We start from the raw sequence: 21,256 nt of genomic DNA, 5'->3' as shown, positions 1-21,256 counted from the left end.
CCGCCATCTCTGCCTTCAGACGTCGCACAAACTCACTAAAACTGGGCAAAAGGTTAAGCTCTGTGGTGACTTTGCTTTTGTGATCTATTGCATTGATATTTAGTGTTAGTGTCTTTTTTTTTTTTGTTAAACATAAAAAAACATTAAATCATTACTATTAATTCAACAAGACTATTTGTTTTGTTATCTAAAAAGTTTTTTTGTTGGATAAAAAAAGAGGAAATCCAAACCTACCTTGACTGAATGTTAGCAGTATAGCAGTATTCGTACGTGTACTTCCTTAAGAGATGGTCTGAAAATGACGCATTGAGCAGAAGTTTTACTTTTATTATCAACTCTGAAAAGATTCTCTGAAAGCCACTCTGAATAGTTTCTGAGGAACTAAGACACCACGGCACACAGTGACAGCAGAAATAGAAAAAGTTCTGCTTTTGAAAAAATAATAACGCTGTCTGGGTGGTTTTGGTGGTACAGAAGTGTAGAGGAAGAATAGAAAAAAAAAGTCACAATGCTATCCTTTTAGAAGTGTAAAAAAAAAAGAAAAAAGAAAATATAGCCCAAAGCTCTAGGTCTGTGCAGCGTACTTCCCCTAATAATGCATAGTATCCCAGTCCTCAAGCAGGTCCCAAATAACTTAGTTAAGTGTGTAAACTTTACTTAACATCACACTGTGAAAAGTTAAGCAAAGATGAACCACAGATTTCATATATTAGCTACTATGTAGTCTATTTGTATTAGATCTCAGAGCATGTTTAACGTCTATATTTGTATTTCAGTTCAGATTAAAGAGAATTAGTACAGCTCTTGGGCATGAAAGACGTTGAAACAACATGTTTTCAAAACCTTTTCCCAGATTAGTCTCAGGTCAAACCAAGTTTAAGTAAATAAACACCACCAAACAAGCTCAACCGCTTTGTCCCAGACATAATTCCAGAGGAGTATGATGTCTCATTAGGCAGTTGAAAGTGAAAAGTATATGTAACTTCAGAAAGTTCAAAGTGACTCCAGCTGCAGCAGCCAAGCGCCTCGGGCAACACTGACACACAGAGGCTCAGTTCAGCACTGCCGGCCGTTACAGCTGCACGTCTTGTGACTTTCTTTAAACAGCTCCTTTCCTATTATCAAATACTTTGCATTTAACAGGAAAAAGCAGTTGTGTGGAAAACACAAGGCTAAAAGCAAGTTAAAGATCTGTTTAAGTCTAAACATGCTTTCTAACTCTCTTTTTCTTTTTGGGAATCTAGCATAAAAATAGTTTAATAGCCATATCTAACTCAGGCAATATACATCTCAGATAATAGTCAAGTAAAACACAACAAATATAAGCTCACCTTCACTTGTAGCATGACATCTGATGTTGTCTGTTAAAAACTGTGAGTTTCTGGGACAAAGTAAAAGCCTTGCTGTGATTTACATATGCAAACACTAAGGGGAGTTCACCTGAAATTCAAATCGAACGCATGCAAGAACCAATGTTTATTTATGTTGTGTCCAACAATTTGAATGTATTTGCATATTTTTAGCACATGCTTCCAGAGAAACTACAGACTGCTTTCTCTTACCTTATACTTACTAGACAGGTACATTCTGTAATTATTGCTGGGAAAAAATGTCCAAATAATTTTAACAACATTACAAAAGATTGTTAAAGAAGACTTTGTCACAAAATAACGTTTTTGTTGTTGTTTATTTTGCACTAATGTTTGGGCAGTTGCCTTGGACTAACACTTTGTAGGGTGAACGCAGCAAAGGTTTCCAGTTAATGGACTGTGACGTATTCACAGTCAATCATGTTTAATTTATTTTGTGAAAAAAGTATCTGTTAATGAGAACTACCTGTCGTATTCAGCTTGTCATATGATCTCTATGTCCATATAAGATAAAACAACTTTTATTACTCTAGGCTACTGATATGACTTGAATGTGACATGATGTGATAAATATTAGAAAAGTATGACCAAAACAGAGCAATAATAATAATAATAATAATAACTTTATGCATTACTTCACATGAAATTGGTCATTTAAAACAAAAAACAAAAAAAACATTACAGATAGTTTACTGTTTGCTGGATACAGCAAGTAATTCAACATAACATTGAGATTATCCACCTTATTTTGCAACATGCAAGTAAGCTATTTTCTGTGAAAGCACAGGACTTCTGATTTTAATTAGCCACCATAAGTAAATAACTAGGTAAATAAGCGATAAAACTATTTGTGCTACAAACCAGTGTGTATAATTATGACAATGCATTAAAATAATAAGACAAGAAATACTAGTTTGCAATATCAAGCAGTATAACTACCTGTTTTGATTTACAACCCTACTATTCTGGCATATTTTTTAAAATAATTTCTTTAATTTTATTTATTTTTAAATGTTATACATTTAATTTGAATGCTTATTTAAAGTTCGGTGCAAGAAAAAGTACAAAAATACACATATAATTGTATTTAGACATACCTCAATTTTTTAAATATATATTTTTTTTAATAAATTGAAAATATAATAAAACATGCAGCTCATTTAGTTTGACCTCCTGAGGGTGGCATTCAGGGTTATTATAGTTAACTAAAACTAAAAACATTACAAAATATATATTAACTGAAATAAAATACAATAAAATATTAAAAAAAACCTTAAACCTTTTTTTTTCAGCTAGTGGCCAAGGCAACATTTCTCATATTAATTTAGTTTAACTTGATTCACTAAAATAACTAAAAGATAAAACTAAAATAATAACCAATAAAAATATGTAGACATTAAAATAAAAAATTACAAAAGCACAACAAAATGGCTAAAACTTTAAATAAAGTTAAAATGGAAACAAGAAAATATAAAGCCCTTTGCAAAATATGAATAAAAACTATAATAGTATCTCAATGATACAAAAAATAACACTGGTAACAACATATTCTGAAGATTAATTGACCATATTGACATTTGTGAAGAAAAAAAAGACTAAAGTACCCATAACAAAGTGAGAACATTGTGTACATGCCGGTACATGTCCTAATCTAAAGTGTCTGGATCAGAAACCCCCCTGCAGGTGACACTGTTGCATAACGGATGAGGTTGCTCGAAGCTTCACCATTGATTCAACATTAATATGTTTCTGTGTGCATGTCCTTAAAGGTGGACTTGGTCTTAAAGGGATAATTTACCCAAAAAGGAACCATTATGTATTTTTAATGAAACCTGTGAGGATTTTGTCCCGCTAAAGTCCAGGTGACCAAAACTTTGAAGATCCAAAAAGGTCATAAAGACATTCCAAATGTAATCTGGATGATTTTTATATGATGAACAGATTTAATTTAGGCTTTTATTTACATATAAACATACATCAACATACTGTAAATATAGCATCACATACAGTAAACATGTGGAAGTTAAAATGTGTGAGTGTGATGCATGAGAGTACCAATGAGGTTCTTTTGTTCCTTCTATATATCCTAATTATTGTTAATATGTAATTCATTTTTCCAGGAGCTCATTGCTTCTACCTTCAGTTAAACTGCTAACAGTGATTGTAAATTAATTGCCTAAATTATTACATTATTTGCTAACTGCATTCTTTAAATTGTATTGACAGCAAGATAATTTACACTTTCATTGCCCAGAAAGCTACTAAAAACATATTTAAAATAGTTATTGTGACTACAGTGGTTCAACCTTAAAGGCAGGGTAGGTAAGAAATTTTGTTCCAAATTTGTTTAAACTTTCTATATATATACATGCATAATTAAAATGTAAGAACTCTGATAAAAAGAGTATAAAAATCGAGTGACTCTAGACCGTTTAATCTGTATTAAACACAGCTCATTATTTCCATCCGGGACGAAACATAGGATTGGCTTAGGCGGCTGTCACTCTCTCGCAACCATGGCAACCACCCTTTTGCCACACATGACCTGCCCACTTGCGCGCGCACGTTTGATTTGGGGAATTCAAGAGGCATGGATCCTAGGAATACAAAAACAATGGCAGAGAAACAGCAAGCAAAATTCACAGTACCGGCCTATGCAGTTAGTGAAGGCAAACCAGGCAAAAAAAGGAAGACAGTAACAGTACAAGAAAAGGCAATGAACAAAAGTCTTTGGATAAACAAAGAAATAAAACGCGAGTTAATATCGGCGTGGCTTTCCAGCGATGGCGAGAACTGAGGGAACTCAAGGGGCTGAAAAGTGACTCCTTGATGGCTTTATTTCTGCTGGACAGGTAAATCTTTCTTTTTGTATTTTGATCATACATATTTTTTTGTTTATTTGTTCATGAAGCATGTGTCATTAGCACACTTAGCTGCGTAATATAGCTAACATAACATTACTTAGCGAGCCGTAGTAGAGACGATAAATAATCTATAGGCCTAGCACAAGATGATAGCTATAGTGTTGAATTGTGCATAATTTTGCTTTAGATAACTAAATACATGTTTAACAGATAGTAGGCCTAACGTTACTCCGCATCTAGGAACTTTTCTTAGAACTATATTTACCCTCTGTCTAACTCTTTTACCGTGTTCACCTGTAAGTTTACCTGCACGTTTTTTTTCGCCTTTGTTTTGTTTTTATATTCTCTACCTATGTTTACTGATGTCTTTATCTTGTATCTGTGTGTGTCGTACACACTTTGTTGTATGTGTGTGTTATTATTTTGTGTCTGCAATGCAGTTGTGAGTTGATATTTGAGTGTATGTTACTCTGTTTATCTGTAGAACAACGTATATGTTATGAATCTTACACGAAATTCATCTTCATCACAGTGTAAATGATGGTAATGGAAAAACGTGTATCATGCAACCTGTTTTTAGCTTTGCCTTATAGATAACTAACTCGTTAGCGAATTAAATTATGTTTATCTTCATAATTATAAAGTTATTTTTATTACATGTGATTCTGACATGATGTCACTACATGCACTGTGCTCCTTCCTCTCCGCTCGTCTCAGGTAAATAATGCGTCTTCCAGCTCAGTGGTCGGAGTCGCACGTTCATGCGTTTTGGGGGTCTGGCTTTGGAAGGAGCCCAGAAGGGAGGGGGGTGGAGTGAATGGAAATAATGAGCTGTCTTTAAAACAGTCGTGAGAGGTCTACAGACACTCGATTTTTATACTTTCTTTTTCAGAGTACTTACATTTTAAATATGTATTGATATATAAATAAAGTTTAAACAAATTTTGAAAAAAAAGTTTTTTATACATTTTTTACCTACCCTGCCTTTAATGTTATGACAACGAGAGCAACGAGAATACTTTTTGTGCACCAAAAAAAAAAAAAAAATAGTGACTTTATTCAACAATATCTAGTGATGGGCGATTTCAAAACTGCCAAAGTCTCGTGAAACACTGAAAGTTTGAAACACTTATGACGTAACGAAGCCTCGTTTATCTTGCAGACTGCAATAAAATATACAGTAGCCTATAATACAATAAAATATATAAAATAATACAAACCCGATTCTAAAAAAAGTTGGGACACTGTGTGAATAAAAAAGGAATGCAATAATTTACAAATTTCATAAACTTATATTTTATTCACAATAGAATATAGATAACATGTCAAATGTTGAAAGTGAGACATTTTGAAATGTCATGCCAAATATTGGCTCATTTTGGATTTCATGAGAGCGACACATTCCAAAAAAGTTGGGACAGGTAGCAATAAGAGGCCGGAAAAGTTAAATGTACATATAAGGAACAGCTGGAGGACCAATTTGCATCTTCAATTGGCAACATGATTGGGTATAAAAAGAGCCTCTCAGAGTGGCAGTGTCTCTCAAAAGTCAAGATGGGCAGAGGATCACCAATTCCCCCAATGCTGCGGCCAAAAATAGTGGAGCAATATCAGAAAGGAGTTTCTCAGAGAAAAATTGCAAAGAGTTTGAAGTTATCATCATCTACAGTACATAATATCATCCAAAGATTCAGAGAATCTGGAACAATCTCTGTGCGTAAGGGTCAAGGCCGGAAAACCATACTGGTTGCCGTGACCTTAGACGGCACTGCATCACATACAGGAATGCTACTGTAATGGAAATCACAACATGGGCTCAGGAATACTTCCAGAAAATATTGTCGGTGAACACAATCCACCTAAAACTCTATAGGTCAAAAAAGAAGCCATATCTAAACATGATCCAGAAGCGCAGGCGTTTTCTCTGGGCCAAGGCTCATTTAAAATGGACTGTGGCAAAGTGGAAAACTGTTCTGTGGTCAGACGAATCAAAATTTGAAGTTCTTTTTTTGGAAAACTGGGACGCCATGTCATCCGCACTAAAGAGGACAAGGACAACCCAAGTTGTTATCAGCGCTCAGTTCAGAAGCCTGCATCTCTGATGGTATGGGGTTGCATGAGTGCGTGTGGCATGGGCAGCTTACACATCTGGAAAGGCACCATAAATGCTGAAAGGTATATCCAAGTTCTAGAACAACATATGCTTCCATCCAGACGTCGTCTCTTTCAGGGAAGACCTTGCATTTTCCAACATGACAATGCCAGACCACATACTGCATCAATTACAACATCATGGCTGCGTAGAAGAAGGATCCGGGTACTGAAATGGCCAGCCTGCAGTCCAGATCTTTCACCCATAGAAAACATTTGAGCATCATAAAGAGGAAGATGCGACAAAGAAGACCTAAGACAGTTGAGCAACTAGAAGCCTGTATTAGACAAGAATGGGACAACATTCCTATTCCTAAACTTGAGCAACTTGTCTCCTCAGTCTCCCAGACGTTTGCAGACTGTTATAAAAAGAAGAGGGGATGCCATACAGTGGTAAACATGGCCTTGTCTCAACTTTTTTGAGATGTGTTGAGGCCATGAAATTTAAAATCAACTTATTTTTCCCTTAAAATGATACATTTTCTCAGTTTAAACATTTGATATGTCATCTATGTTGTATTCTGAATAAAATATTGAAATTTGAAACTTCCACATCATTGCATTCTGAACATTCTGAGCAATTTGAACAGTGTCCCAACTTTTTTTGGAATCGGGTTTGTATTAGTATATAATTATACTCTGTAACTGTAACATTTTAACTGGTGAGAAAAAAAGACAAGTCGTCATCTAACTCCTCAGAACACTCTCTTAGAAAGAAAAGGTTCTATATAGAACCTTAAAGGGTTCTTTCATAAATAGAACCTTTTAGGGGTTCCGATGTATTTAGTTTTAATTAATTAATTTTGTTTTAATTCATTTTTAATTGTAATTACCATTTTAAGAATTAAACAGCTCATAAACATTTTTTATCACTGGACAAAAAATTAAATAACCGTTAAACATTAAAGTTTCATGCAATCAAGACAATTTCTCCTTATATAGAACCTTTTTGACATAAAGTGTTCTTTAAAAATTGAAGTCAAGAACACTAAGGTTCTATATAGAACCCAATTGAACCTTTTTTTTTTTTTTTTTCTAGGAATAACATTTTTTTGTCTTCTCTAAAGTGAATATTTTACCTCAAATCACTTCTGTCATCATTGACTCACCTTCACATTGTTTTTTTTTTCCTGTGGAACACAAAAGCATATGTTAAACAGAATGTTCATGCTGCTCTTCAATCTTGGCACAAGCATGCAAATACGAATGCATTTTCGAATCTACAGCAAAAGGTAAGATTTTCAGTGATTACTGAAATTTATAGTATTCTCTTTTTTTGAGCTTGACAGACCCAGTCTCCATTTACTTTCATTATATGGAATAATTTAGTAAAATTATCCCTTTAAATATTTGCATTTGGTTTCTTTATTCTCAGCCAATTACAAAATATTTATCAAGTGGACAATCAAGTCTAGGATTACTTGCTGCTTACAGAAGTGGAAAAGCCTAAAAAGATGTGTGATAAAGGATCTGTTCATTTGCGTCAGGGACAGTTGTGTACTACTGGTGTGATTGGATTTCATATCCCAGTCCCACCTCAGCCTCCCTGCTGAGGCCACATTAGCAGCCAATTAAATAGAGTGTTAAAACCCATTCCCTGTGCTGAACGGACATTAATGAATGTCAATGACTTTACACAGGATGTATTCGTTCCCTTTTGCTTGGCTATTCAACTGATTAGGTTATAATGAGGTTTACGCCACAACCTCATAGCCAGAGCAATGAGAATTGAAACCTGCATTATGAAACCCAGGCATGCATAGCAGCACAGGCCTAATCATAGATCTTATTACAATTTCCAATGAACATCATTTCCAGTTCACCTCACCAAAGGTGTCATTTGGTCAAACAATGAAGATTAGTGTACCTTGAAGTAACATTAAAGGAAATATGAACAATCTTTAATAGTGAATGTGATGACATGATGTTAAATTACACCATCAGATGCCTACATTACTTTATCACTTTCATTATAAGGTCTGAAATAGCTGCTTTTGTAACAATTTGAGAGTGAATGAGCTTATTCTTTTATGAAGCAGAAGTAAGGATCGACAAAATAATTCAAAGAACTTGTGCTGTGTAGCTCAGGTAAAAAGTGAAGGATGATTAACTGGCGCTATTGCTGAGTTAATTACTTATTGATCTTGTCTGGCAGCGTGGGTGACTGTGACCTTTGAGGTTCAGTATTTTATGTTTTTTATACTTGTCGACTATGTAGAGGAGGTGCATTTAGATAATGGCTTCTGACAAGTAGAGCGCTGTAACCGGTTTCAAAGCCTGGCTTCCTGCTGCCATGTCTGAGAAACATTCTTCAATAGCTCTTGTCTGTCAACGAAGAGAACAGTTTGGAGTCAAGGTGCCTTCACATGAAAAACCCTTAAAACCCTTAGAATATATGCACTTACTAGGACAACAACAAGGCTATAAGGAGTCCTCTCCGTCACGGGTCAGATTGTGTCACCAGTTCTTCTCTGTTGTTTGTTATGGTGCTGTCATTTTCTGCAGCCATTGATTTGGACATTGATTTGCATGCACAATCACAAGCTGATCTCCCGCACCTGTCACTCGTTGCCTTTACGCTTTATTTCATATTCATGTCAGGTGGATGTTTCATGTTCTCTGCTCTCATTCATGTGAGTTTGCTTCTGTTACTTACCTGCTTGTGATTGTGATCAGGAGCCAAAGACGAGGAGTTTATAGCAAGACTGCTCTCACTTGCTGGACTCGGGCTCGTCTTTCGTTTCCTCTCGGTGGTCTCCTCTACTTGTGTCTGCTGATGTGTGTGCGAGTACACGGGAGCTAGCACACAGAGAGTTAACAGTTTTCACTGTGTCACATGGACTGTTTCAAATTGTTCCTAAAGTTTTCTAATTAACTTTACTCGTGTTTTATCACTGCAGTTTGGTCCTCCATTCATCTGAGTTCTTGACGCTCTCTTTGATAAGACATAAATCATAACAATGTTTCCTCTAGGATTTTTTCCAGCTGTGGTGGCAGGCCTAATTCCACAGGGGGAGGGGTGTCGCCCATGGGTGATTTCCCATTGACCACGCCCCCTTCCCCACCCAAGAATCATGCGCACTCACACACACAGGCCACTTTCTGGGGAATTGAAAAAATAAATTCTATATTATATTTATATACCTTTTACATGAACCTCCTATAAAATGAATCTGTCTCATGACAAGCAATTGATTCCTTCAGAAAATTCTAAACCGTCGATTCATATGAGTGATATCTGATCCTGTACTGACCTTTGCCTGTACTCAAAGTGGTAGTTACAACGGCAGTCTATGGAAGGAAATCTGACAGCATTCTGCTCAAAAATTCCTGTCTGCCCCTGTTTGACCCAGAACAATGTCTGACGGGTGTGGAACACTAGGGTGAGTACAATAAAGCATGCAATTTTCATTTTTGGGTGAACTAACCTTTTAACAACTTAAATATTCACTTGTACCTCACATTGAGGGATTATTTCACTTTCAAATGAAAATTAGCCCAAGCTTTACTCACCCTCAAGCCATCCTAGGTGTATATGACTTTCTTCTTTCTGATGAACACAATTGGAGAAATATTAATAAATATCCTGATGCATCTGAGCTTTATAATGGCAGTAAGCGTTACCAAACAAGTATGAGCTGAAGAAAGTGTCTCCATCCACATCCATCCATCATAAATATATTCCACACGGCTCCGGGGGGTTAAAAAAGGCCTTCTGCGAAGCGAAGCGATGTGTTTGTGTAAAAAAAAAAAAAATATCCACATTTACCAAGTTATGAAGTAAAATAGCTAATATTCAAGTTATGAAGAAAGTTTTGCGTCAATTTCACTTTTTTCCGTAAGTTGAATAGGGAAGGCGGTCTGGCGGAAGCTAGATTATTTTAATTCATAACTTGTTAAATATTAATATTTTTCTTACACAAATGCATCACTTCACTTCAGAAGGCCTTTATTAACCCTCCGGAGCCGTGTGGAATATGTTTATGATGGATGGATGTGGATGGAGACACTTTCTTCAGCTCACTTTCTTCATACTCATTTGGTAATGTGCGTCAGAATATTTATTAATATTTCTTTGATTGTGTTCATCAGAAAAAAAAGTCATATACACTTAGGGTGGCTTGAGGGTGAGTAAATCTTGGGGTAATTTTCATTTGAAAGTGAACTAATCCCTTAAGCTATCGAATGGCTTCAGAAGTTTTGGAATACAGTGCTCGAAAATGTCTCAGGTAACGCATGTAACCATGGTTCCCTGAGAAGGGAACGAGACGCTGCATCATCATAAAAACACTTTGGGAAATCCATTCAGCTTAAGCTCTCCTGAAGGCATGTGCAACTAGTCCAGTTCTGATTGCCGCAACATCATCCCATGATGTGTGCCGGCGAAACGCGGAAGCGTTCTAATCTAAAGCAAGCCGGCTCCCATGCAGGAAGTATGGCAAGGGGACGCAGTGTCTTGTTCCCTTCTCAGGGAACCATGGTTACATGCGTAACCTGAGATGTTCCCTTTCGAGAGAACTTGCGCTGTGTTGTCATAAGGACACTTTGGGGAATGATATACCCAGGTCGTCATGCTGATAAAATGTCCTGTCCTGGAGTGAAGCAATTATGGCACAGCTCAGGACGTGATCACCTGGGATCCCGACGTGGCCGGCAGGTCCAGGCTATAGAACCTGATGAAGGTGCTATAGAAGATGCCATACTTCATGTGGAATGTGCTTTGAGAGGCAGAGGTGAAAACAGCCTGCGCATCTCATATGCCTTAGAAATATGTTCAACAATCCACCTGCTTATAGTAGGTTTGGTAGCCAGGCAGCCCTTATTGGGGGCCCGAAGCATACCAACAGTTGATCAACAGCATACATCAGTTGTACACTCATTATTGGGGTACATTGCATTATGGGATTGAATGAGTCTCTCGATAATGTCCACTATTGTTTTGGACACTACTACAAATGGCTGTCCCACCAAATAGTGCCCTGTTCAGGAGTGTAGGGGGTGATTTTGAACACAGCACAGTCTTTTAGGTATGTAATGTTAGTACACAGTAGTTAAGGTCATCTCAAATAAATTGTGACCAAAATAACTATTTTCTATTAAAATGTAATTTATTCCTGTGATGGCAAAGCTCTCCAGTCTTCAGTGTCACATGATCCTTCAGAAATCATAATTATTATCAATGGCGAAAACAGTTGTGCTGCTTAATATTTTTAGTAGAAACAATGGTACTTTTTTTTTTTTTTCAAGTACATCATTTATTTGAAAGAGAAAGCTCTTGTAGCTTTATTAATGTATCATTATTACCGTTACATGGTAGTGTATTTTCAAATGAAATAAGATATTAAACACAAAAAAGAAAATACAGGGCTGGACTTTATCTATTTATTTGAATGTGGGGTGTTACATACCAGAATGCAAAACTGAATGTGAGTTGAGAGGTTGGAGGAAAATAAACAAAAAGAAGTTTCCTTTGAAATAATATTCACTGATAAACCATTCACAAAAACACCAGGAATGTGCATGAAGAAAGCAAAAGAGGCCTATTTTGATTTCATGTTGACTTCCAGAATCAATAGTTTATCGGCAAATAAAATGAATGGAGGATTGTTTCTTTTAGGGCTGCACAATTAATTAAATTTATATGACAATATGGCCTTTAAACTGCAAAAAGGTGTGATTTAAGTAAACAACGGTCTGCATGTGCTGGGTGCTTCAAGCTGATGCCCCGTTTTGTCAAATTGTGGAGCTTGTGATAGTGTTTTTAACTGTGTTTCAGAGTGGCCTGCATTATGTGAATAATTAGAGCTCTTTTAAAGAAGACTCAAGTACAAACAACCTTCAAGAGCAACTCCTTGTATTGGCAGCGAGGCCAATGATTTTTTTCTTCTAACCTTGATATCAGAAGCAGCAATATCTTACATTTCAAATCCTGCATCATCATCTGAAAAAAAAATATTGTTGACCCAATCGTACAGTCTTCATTTCATCAAGGAAAGACAAAACCTCAGTCTACACAAAGTGTCTTGTTTAGATTGTCTATCAATTAAGATTCATGGATAAATGTATAGAGTGCTGTAGAGAAAAGACACTCTTTATTTTCTTCACATCTGTCAGCTCTGGTCTTAAGGGTAATCTTGTGCTGCCCTTGTCATGCTTCTCTAAGAGGTTGGGAGCGATAACCCACCATCAAAGACTGAAATTTCCCTCAAAAATACAGATAACACCACTGACTTCTAGGCACTGAACAAAAGTGACAAAGGCAGCCTCACTGCCATGGCAACATGATGTTTCTGAATTGCTTGTTAAAGTGAGAGAGATTTAGCAGTATAGTAGGAATTGTTCAGAACAGCATACTACCACACTGCTCTTAATGTTGTTGCAGTACTAGCATTTACTATGCTATATATGTATAATGATCAACTGCATTTGCCAAAATAAGCAGTAAAGAACAGAGCTTACTGCATAAGGTAGGAGCATCCCATTCAATTTTTAGTCTGATGAATGATTCATAATTTTTAATCTTATCTTTTTTCTTGACTTATTATGAATATAGTATATACATTAAAAATAAACTGTATATGAACATTTATTAATGATGTTCATATGTTAAGGTTGGTGTGTCATGATCACTAGTGGGAGTGTCCTAATCGACCACTAGAGGGCACTCCAACCCGGACTCTTGTTTTCACTTTTGGACTTCATTTCCCATAACACACTTCCCGAACTCATTATCCTGTGTCATTGCACCCAGCTGTTTTGTGTTTATTCATTAGTGTCTGTCTATTTATTCCTGGGTTGTTTCTGCTTTTGTTATGGTGTTTTCATGTATGGTTTTTGGTTTCTACGTTTTGGTTTTCCTTGTGTTTTTTCTTGTTTTTGTATGGACTGTTTCTGTGAATTTTGACCCTTGCCTGTTGGATTACGTTTCTGGATTACCCCCATTAAAGCTGCACATGGATCTAACCTTCTTGTCTCTGTGCCATATGTGACATGGTGTTGGGTATGGGTTAAAAGATCAGTTATTCTCAAGTGTGTTCATGTTATTTCATTTTTTTTAAAAAAAATCAAGACTTTACACATCATTTAGTAATCAGTGCATATATAAGAGGTTAAAGGTGCAATATGTAAGATTTTCTGTCCTCTAGAGGCCTATTCAAATCAAAGGCATAGCTTGATGATGGCAAGTTTGAGCACAGAATCTTGGGACATGTGATCTTCATCTCACAGCCGGTCGAAATAATCGAGATAGGACTCGGGAAGAAATCATGTTCATGGATGTGATTATTAACATTACTGCAGTATGAAGCAGAGCAGGAGCGAGTGTTGTGGAGCTGAACGAGGAGCTGGAGCGATTGATCAACACACGCCTCACGAGCAGCGGGACTTTTATTATGACACAGTCGCCGGCGCCGCTTCCGCTTTTCCGGTCATGAGTATGAGGTAACGCAGTTCTGTTTATCATATTAGATACATTTGAGAGTGTTGAAAATTATGTTATAATGTTACTCTGTGCGCTCGCTCGGCGGCTGCTGTGAGACACTGTTACACACTGCAGTAAGATAGATCGATTTTACAATATCATATTAAATGCTGGATGATTGTGTTGGTAAATGGCATGCAATTAATTTTAAAACGTATTGTATGATGGAGAAAATGCTGTATTAATGTTACTAAAAATAAAGCTGCATCTGATTATGCTATGTTAGCTACTTCACAAAATAGTGTTTTTCTCTGAGGCATTTTCTCACAATTTACAAATAGTTGGAAACATTTGGGATATTGTAAGTACTCAAGTGAACAAAATATGTAACACTGACCTAGTGGTTTTTGGATATTTTATTGCAAAAATATTAGATATTGCAGCTTTAAAGGAGTTCTGTGCACTGATTAATATTGATTAAACAGAATTGTAAACACTGTTATACTGCTATATTATATACACTTTTAAACACTAATTTTATTATGAACTAGAGATTACTGATTCATACATAAATTATGAAATTAGTCTTAAAGCAACCACCAGTCGCCTGAAACCAGATTTGATGGCTTTTACATGCACATAACAGCATTTGTGAGAAGAATGCAAGCTGCTGTTTGAAGTCAATTTACACAGAGATAACAGCAATAAGAAATGTGCTATACTATAATAAGCATGTAAGGAAGTATACACAGCGGTTCACTTCTGCAAATTAGAGTGGATTTCTTTCACACTACTTCACTGCTGCACTCAGAAAACCACTTTCAGACCAACCAAACGAACAGACTCTGATATTTAACAGCCCTATAGATTTACCTAGTAAGTTTTATTTACATTATAACATCTCTTTGACAGTCACATTCCTAAAATATATTTATATATGCAAAACAGTGCAAACCAGCAAAATAAAAATAAAGGCTAAATGCAAATAGTGAGAGATGCTATATTTACACTAAGTAAAAATAGCAGTATTTTCTTGTAAGTGTAAATAGTTGTTAGACGTTTACATCTCACTGGACTATAGTATATTTTTTTAAAACAGAATGCAATAATAACATGTTCAGTGTATATGATTATATTTAGTAAAATCAGAAATGAATGCTGCCTTATTGGAACGTACCCCTTAAAGCTCACCTACATTTTATTTCGACTTTCAGTTATTTTCTTAATTTTGTATTCACAATCCAAGCTGTGTCACTCATTAACCTCCAAGCTGATACGTGATGGGAAAAGGAAGAGGAATGAGTTTGGAAAAAGGTGATTTCAAACTCAGGTCAGTCGTGTCAAAAGCTAATGCCACCCATGCCACTGCTCCTGTTTCCAGCGGGATTTCTTCTGTGATTGTTTCAGTTTATGGTGGGTGGAGTTAGTGCAAATAGCCTCTGCCAACAAGGTGGGCTATTTGCACTTGGTGTAAATGTAATGGACATAGGCCGGTAAGAGCTGTGTGTGTAAACCTCACTTCCCTTATCTCAAGAGGCGCTCTAGCGACTAACGCTAGAGACTGCGGTCTTTAGCCTACTTGTTAGAGAGCCCATCTCCCATGCAGACGGACCAGGGTTTATCCTGCATGGAGCGGGCGGTGCAAACTGGAGGGGCTACATAAACAGTGATTTAAGTTTGGGTTCAACTTGAGGTAGAAGTGACTCAGAATCTGTAGAGCTACTTCACCATCGTGCTCCAGGGGAACTGTTGTTAAATTAGTGAATCACTTTGAATCAGAAGTATCTTCTAAATGCCAAGCAACTAACATACACACCATGGGGTTGGTTTGATCACTTTAACAGCTCTACCTGTGAGACGCTGACCTTTTCTCAGGTCCTCCTGCAGATGCACAGTAAGTAAAACAGGCACATATTAGTGCTTTTCTCATGTTTTCAAAAAAATAAAATAAAATAAAATAAAAAAATGTGCCATTAAAAAGTGAATAAATCATTCTTTTTTTAAGTGACACTATTGAACAGTTACAGTTACAGCGGGAGTCTTTCTTGCCTCCTCTGAGCCCATTGAGTTTTAATAGAACCACTGTTTACCATGGGTTAGGAGGGAGGTAACTGAGAATGAATTGGGGGAAGTCATGTGAGAGAAGGTAAAGCCTCCATCATTGGCCTAAACTATACACATGATAAAGCCATCTCTTGGTTTTGTGCATGTTCCACATCTGCAAGAGGGAGAGAATTTTTTTTTCAAAATAAAAACATGCTTGTTTCCTTGTTTCAGTCCATTTCAATATAAAATTCATTGCGACTGACTGACTCATGAAGCCACCATCTCATGGCGTATTAATGTAACTTTCACTAAAGCCGAAATCACTTACGGACTCTTTCTGAATATCAAAAAATACGGAATGTTATTTATAGAAAATATTATTTATTGAATAATATTTAAATGAACAACAACAACTATAAGAAGTGAAATAGGAAATAAACAAGCAAACAATTCAGTCAAACGTACAAAAGCAGCGCTGTAATTAGTACAGGATTTAATTTCAATGTAAAAATAAAGTTATAAAATGTAATATAACCCTTAAGCCAAATCTATTACCTCTGAAACAAGTAATATATTAATAAGACCAAAGATTGCCCATCTGATACCCAAAATGAATTATACCTCATGTTTAAACACTATCTGCATAAGAGCCAGCAGCAAATTCCAGAAGCACTGGCCGAGATGAAGCTGTTCCCTGCGGGTACACGAGCACTGAACGATTGCTGACAGCCTGGAGCTCACAGCTCCCGAAAGCATCTGCACAACGCAAATCTGAGGTCTAAACAACTATATTCTCACTTAATAAAACCTCTTAAAACTACATTCCATTATAAAATAACAGTAATACATTTGGTGGGTTTGCTCGTATTTACTAAATCAGTATTTAGTGTGACCTCCTGGACTTCTTCCAGTTTGTCAAAGAAGAAACTCTGAGAAACTTTTCTTGGCCTACCAGTCCTTTTCCATTATATTTAGGTTTAAGAGAGCCAGGTTCCTGCTATTGCTCAAGTGTAAGGGAAGGTCACTAAATACAACCATGAGTAGTTTTCTTTCTAGGGATAGTCAAAGAGATATAATTAGATGATCTAGTTGCATATGTATTAGTTTGAAGTTGCAGCAACTTTTGAAGATAATTAGGTAATAACCCTAGTAAAGCTTTGTAAATTAAGATATACCAGTGTATTTCCCTTCTTGTATGCAATGATGTCCAGTTCAAAAGAGAATATAATTCACAATGATGCGTTCTATAAGATGCATTTGTAATCAGTCTAATTGCTGCATGATACAACACATCTAATTGTTCCAGAACACCTTTCCGTGCATTTCTATATACCACATCACCATAATCAAACAAGGGAAAGACAGTGTTTTCAACTTGGCTGATTTAGTAAATACAGATCTATTTCGATATAGAAAACTAAGTCTAGATTTAACTTTCTTCTGAAGATGAGTTATATGATAAGTGAAAGAACTATCGAGACAAATTCTGAGATATTTATATGAAGGTACCACTTCAGTTCCCTTTCGATATTTCACTCGTACTGCGTATGGGGGAAAAGTCTCCCTTTTTCCCCGCCACTGAAGCCTTTTCAATAACGCAGTGTAACTGCACCGTCATTGGTTCACTCATAGACAAGTTGTTGAACCAACGGCGGCGCGGCTCAGCTGCGCGGCCTATGAGAAGAGAGCATTCCCACCAAAAGAGGCACATTCCCGCCAAAAGGGGCGGAGTAATGTGCTATTTTTACAAAATTAACATTAAAGAGGTGTGTGAACTCGCAAATTCAATGTCAGCAGAAGTAATTTGTTCTGGCCCTCTTCCTGTTCGTCGGAGTGATGAGATAGTTAGCAGGTTATCATCACTCAATGGCTGGCTGTCTAAGTGGTGTCCGCAGAATAATATAGGTTTCATAGACAATTGGAAAAGCTTTTGGGGCAGACCTGATCTGTTGAAAAGAGATGGTATTCATCCCTCCCGGGATGGTGCTGCTCTTCTATCTAGAAATTTGGCAAATAGTCTTAGAGCTGAAACATGACAAACCAGGGCCCAGATCAGGACGCAGACAAACTGGCTAAACCGACCGTCTGCTAGCCGCCTCACGTCACAGAACTCAAATAATTCACAGCACATAGAAACTCTTTCACCTAGATATTATCACATAGAGACTGTGTCTGTACCTCGAACTAGTAAATACAAAAAACTTCTGAAACCTTTTAAGGGTAAAAATTTAATTGATGTTCAAAAAATGAAAATCACAGATAAATCAGATAAACAAATGATAAAGCTTGGGTTACTGAATATTAGATCTATTTCTTCAAAAGCACTTATTGTAAATGAAATTATCACAGACAATAAACTAGACTTGCTGTGTTTGACAGAAACCTGGCTAAAACCAGACGATTACATTACTTTAAATGAATCTAGTCCTCAAGGTTATGATTATCGACACAATCCTCGACAGAAAGGCAAAGGGGGAGGTGTTGCTGTAATTTATAGTAATATATTCAGAATCATTCAAAAGAATTTCAAATATAATTCCTTTGAAGTGATGGTGCTTTATGTAACATTATGTAAGTTGACATTTGTGCTGGCTACTGTATACAGGCCACCAGGGCACCATAATGACTTTATCAAAGAATTTGCTGATTTTATATCAGAGTTAGTACTGGCTGCGGATAAAGTCCTTGTTGTTGGTGATTTTAATATCCATGTAGATAATAATAAAGACGCATTTGGATTGGCATTTGCAGACATTTTAAACTCTATTGGAGTTAGACAACACGTGTCAGGACCCACTCATTGTCGTAATCAAACCTTAGATCTAATACTGTCGCATGGAATTGATATTGATGCTGTTGAAATTCTACAGCAGAGCGATGATATATCAGATCATTATTTAGTCTCGTGTATAATACAATTAGCCAAGGCTACAAAACCACCACCCAGCCATAAATATTGTAGAACCATCACGTCTACCACTAAAGATTGCTTTATAAATAATCTCCCCGAGCAGTTTCATCACCTTAGTATACCTGACAACTTAGAAGAACTCGATGCTGCAACAGAAACTATTGGCTCTCTCTTTTCCAGCACATTAGATGCAGTCGCTCCTTTACGTCTGAAGAAGATTAAGGAAACTAAGAAAAAAAGGCTTTTACAGCCGCTACTTTCTGGTACCCAAGAAAGACGGCGGTCTCAGACCCATTTTGGACCTCAGGTTGTTGAACCTTTCCCTTATGAAGCGAAAGTTCAAAGTCCTGACGCTGAAACAAATCCTCGCGCAGATTTGCCACGAGGATTGGTTTTGCTCGCTGGATCTGAAAGACGCTTACTTTCACATCCAGATAGCCCCCCATCACAGGCGATTCTTGAGATTCGCATTCGAGGGTGTGGCTTATCAGTACACGGTCCTCCCCTTTGGGCTCTCCCTGGCCCCTCGCACTTTCACGATGTGCATGAATGCGGCTCTTTCCCCTCTGAGACAGATGGGAATATGAGTTTTGAATTACCTCGACGACTGGCTCATCCTGGCCAGCTCGCGTTCGGAACTAGAACACCACAGATCCGTGCTCCTCAGCCACTTACAGTGCCTGGGTCTCAGGGTCAACCTAGCCAAGAGCTCACTACTCCCCACTCAACGAATTTCGTTCCTGGGTGCAGTGTTCGACTCGGTCCGCATGACGGCCGTAGTCTCACCAGAGCGCGCTCTGGCTATTCAGCAGCTCGCGGCTTCCGTCAAGAACAAGGCCTACCTCCCTCTGAAGCTCTTCCAGAGGTTGCTAGGGCTCATGGCTTCTGCCTCCCCAGTACTCCAGCTCGGCCTGCTTCGCATGCGGCCCCTGCAGTTCTGGCTGAAAACCCGGGTCCCTCCTTACGCTTGGCGTCACGGGCGCCTTCGCCTCAAGGTCAATCAGGCCTGTTTGATGGCTCTGAAACCGTGGATGAACCCTACTTGATTCACTCTAGGAGTACCCCTACAGGCAGTAACACGAAGGACGGTTCTCTCGACAGACACATCCAACTCAGGTTGGGGTGCCCTGTGCGAAGGCAGCCCGGCTTTCGGCTCGTGGACACACGAGGAAAGCCACCTTCACATCAACTGCCTCAAATTGTTGGCAGTGATACGAGCCTTCCAAGCCTTCCATTCTCGTCTGACGGATCGCCACGTCCTAGTCCAATCGGACAGTATGACAGTGGTCTCATATATAAATCGCCAGGGGGGTCTTTCGTCCAGCCGCTTATGCGCTCTGGCGAAACGCCTTCTGGAACGGGCTTTCCCAAGTGTTCGCTCACTCAAAGCGACTCATATACCTGGGAAAAGCAATCTGGGAGCAGACATGCTGTCTCGGAACAACATCCCCTCGGACGGGTGGATGCTCCACCCCCAGACTGTTCAAACCATATGGGAGTTCTTCGGGAAAGCAGAGGTGGACCTCTTTGCCTCAGGAGACAACTCTCATTGCCCAACTTATTTCTCCAAGAAGGACGACGCATTGGCCCACATCTGGCCCAATACCCTTCTTTACGCCTTTCCTCCGATTGCCCTGATCACCCAGGTCGTCAGACGGATCAGAGAGGACAGACACAAAGTTCTGTTGGTGGCCCCACTCTGGAGGAGCCAGGTTTGGACCTCGGAGCTGTTTCGGCTTTCCACAAAAGCCCCATGGCCAATTCCCCTGAGACGGGATCTCCTCTCTCAGGCGAACAGAACAATCTGGCACCCACAGCCAGAGCTTTAGGCTCTACATCTGTGGATCCTCGACGGGAGCCGTCTAACCTCCCCAGGAATGTGCTAGATACCATTTCACAGGCAAGAGCTCCGTCCACGAGACGCCTCTACGCCCAGAAGTGGTCAGTCTTTGCTAGCTGGTGCTCTACACGCAGCATAGACCCGGAGGAATGTGGAGTATCTTCCATACTAACTTTCCTCCAAGAGCGACTGGACTCGGGGCGAGCCCCTTCCACGCTCAAGGTTTACGTAGCAGCCATTGCGGCGTTTCACTCGCCCATTGCTGGACAATCTGTAGGGCGGAACGACTTGATTATTAAGTTTCTGAGGGGTTCTAGGCGATTGCATCCTCCTCGTCCCCTCACCGTTCCCCCCTGGGACCTCTCTTTGGTCCTCAGGGCTCTTAAAGGTCCTCCTTTTGAGCCATTAAGTCTAGCAGGCCTCAAGCCCTTAACGTTTAAAACCGCTCTGCTACTTGCTTTAGCATCGGTTAAACGCGTTGGCGATCTGCAGGCACTCTCTGTGATGCCTTGAATTTGGGCCTAACGACTCCACGGTCGTGCTCAAACCAAGGGTTGGCTACGTTCCCAAGGTGCTCTCTACGCCGTTTAGAGCACAAGTGATCTCACTCTCTGCGCTCCCCCGTTCATCGGACGAGCCAGGGCTAGAATCACT

The 21,256-nt window shown here is 38.4% G+C and overlaps 1 protein-coding gene across 7 annotated transcripts in view; it reads right to left on the bottom strand.

The window, feature by feature from the left end:
* myt1b (myelin transcription factor 1b) overlaps positions 1-346 on the bottom strand; it is a 108,063-nt gene extending 107,717 nt beyond the window's left edge. For 3 of the 7 annotated variants that reach the window (XM_048178044.1, XM_048178051.1, XM_048178055.1), the window contains exon 1: positions 235-342. The gene's annotated coding sequence lies outside the window, so the exon portion shown is untranslated. Of the gene's footprint in view, positions 1-234 lie in introns of all 7 variants that reach the window. The other 4 variants (XM_048178046.1, XM_048178057.1, XM_048178050.1 and 1 more) reach the window with 4 other exon arrangements.
* Between the last annotated feature and the right edge of the window lie 20,910 nt (positions 347-21,256).

This window comes from Megalobrama amblycephala, linkage group LG24 (assembly GCF_018812025.1).
Source record: "Megalobrama amblycephala isolate DHTTF-2021 linkage group LG24, ASM1881202v1, whole genome shotgun sequence".
Taxonomy (NCBI): Eukaryota; Metazoa; Chordata; class Actinopteri; order Cypriniformes; family Xenocyprididae; genus Megalobrama; species Megalobrama amblycephala.
The sequence above is the reverse complement of the archived record's forward strand: the minus strand, read 5'-3'. Positions and strand labels throughout refer to the sequence as shown.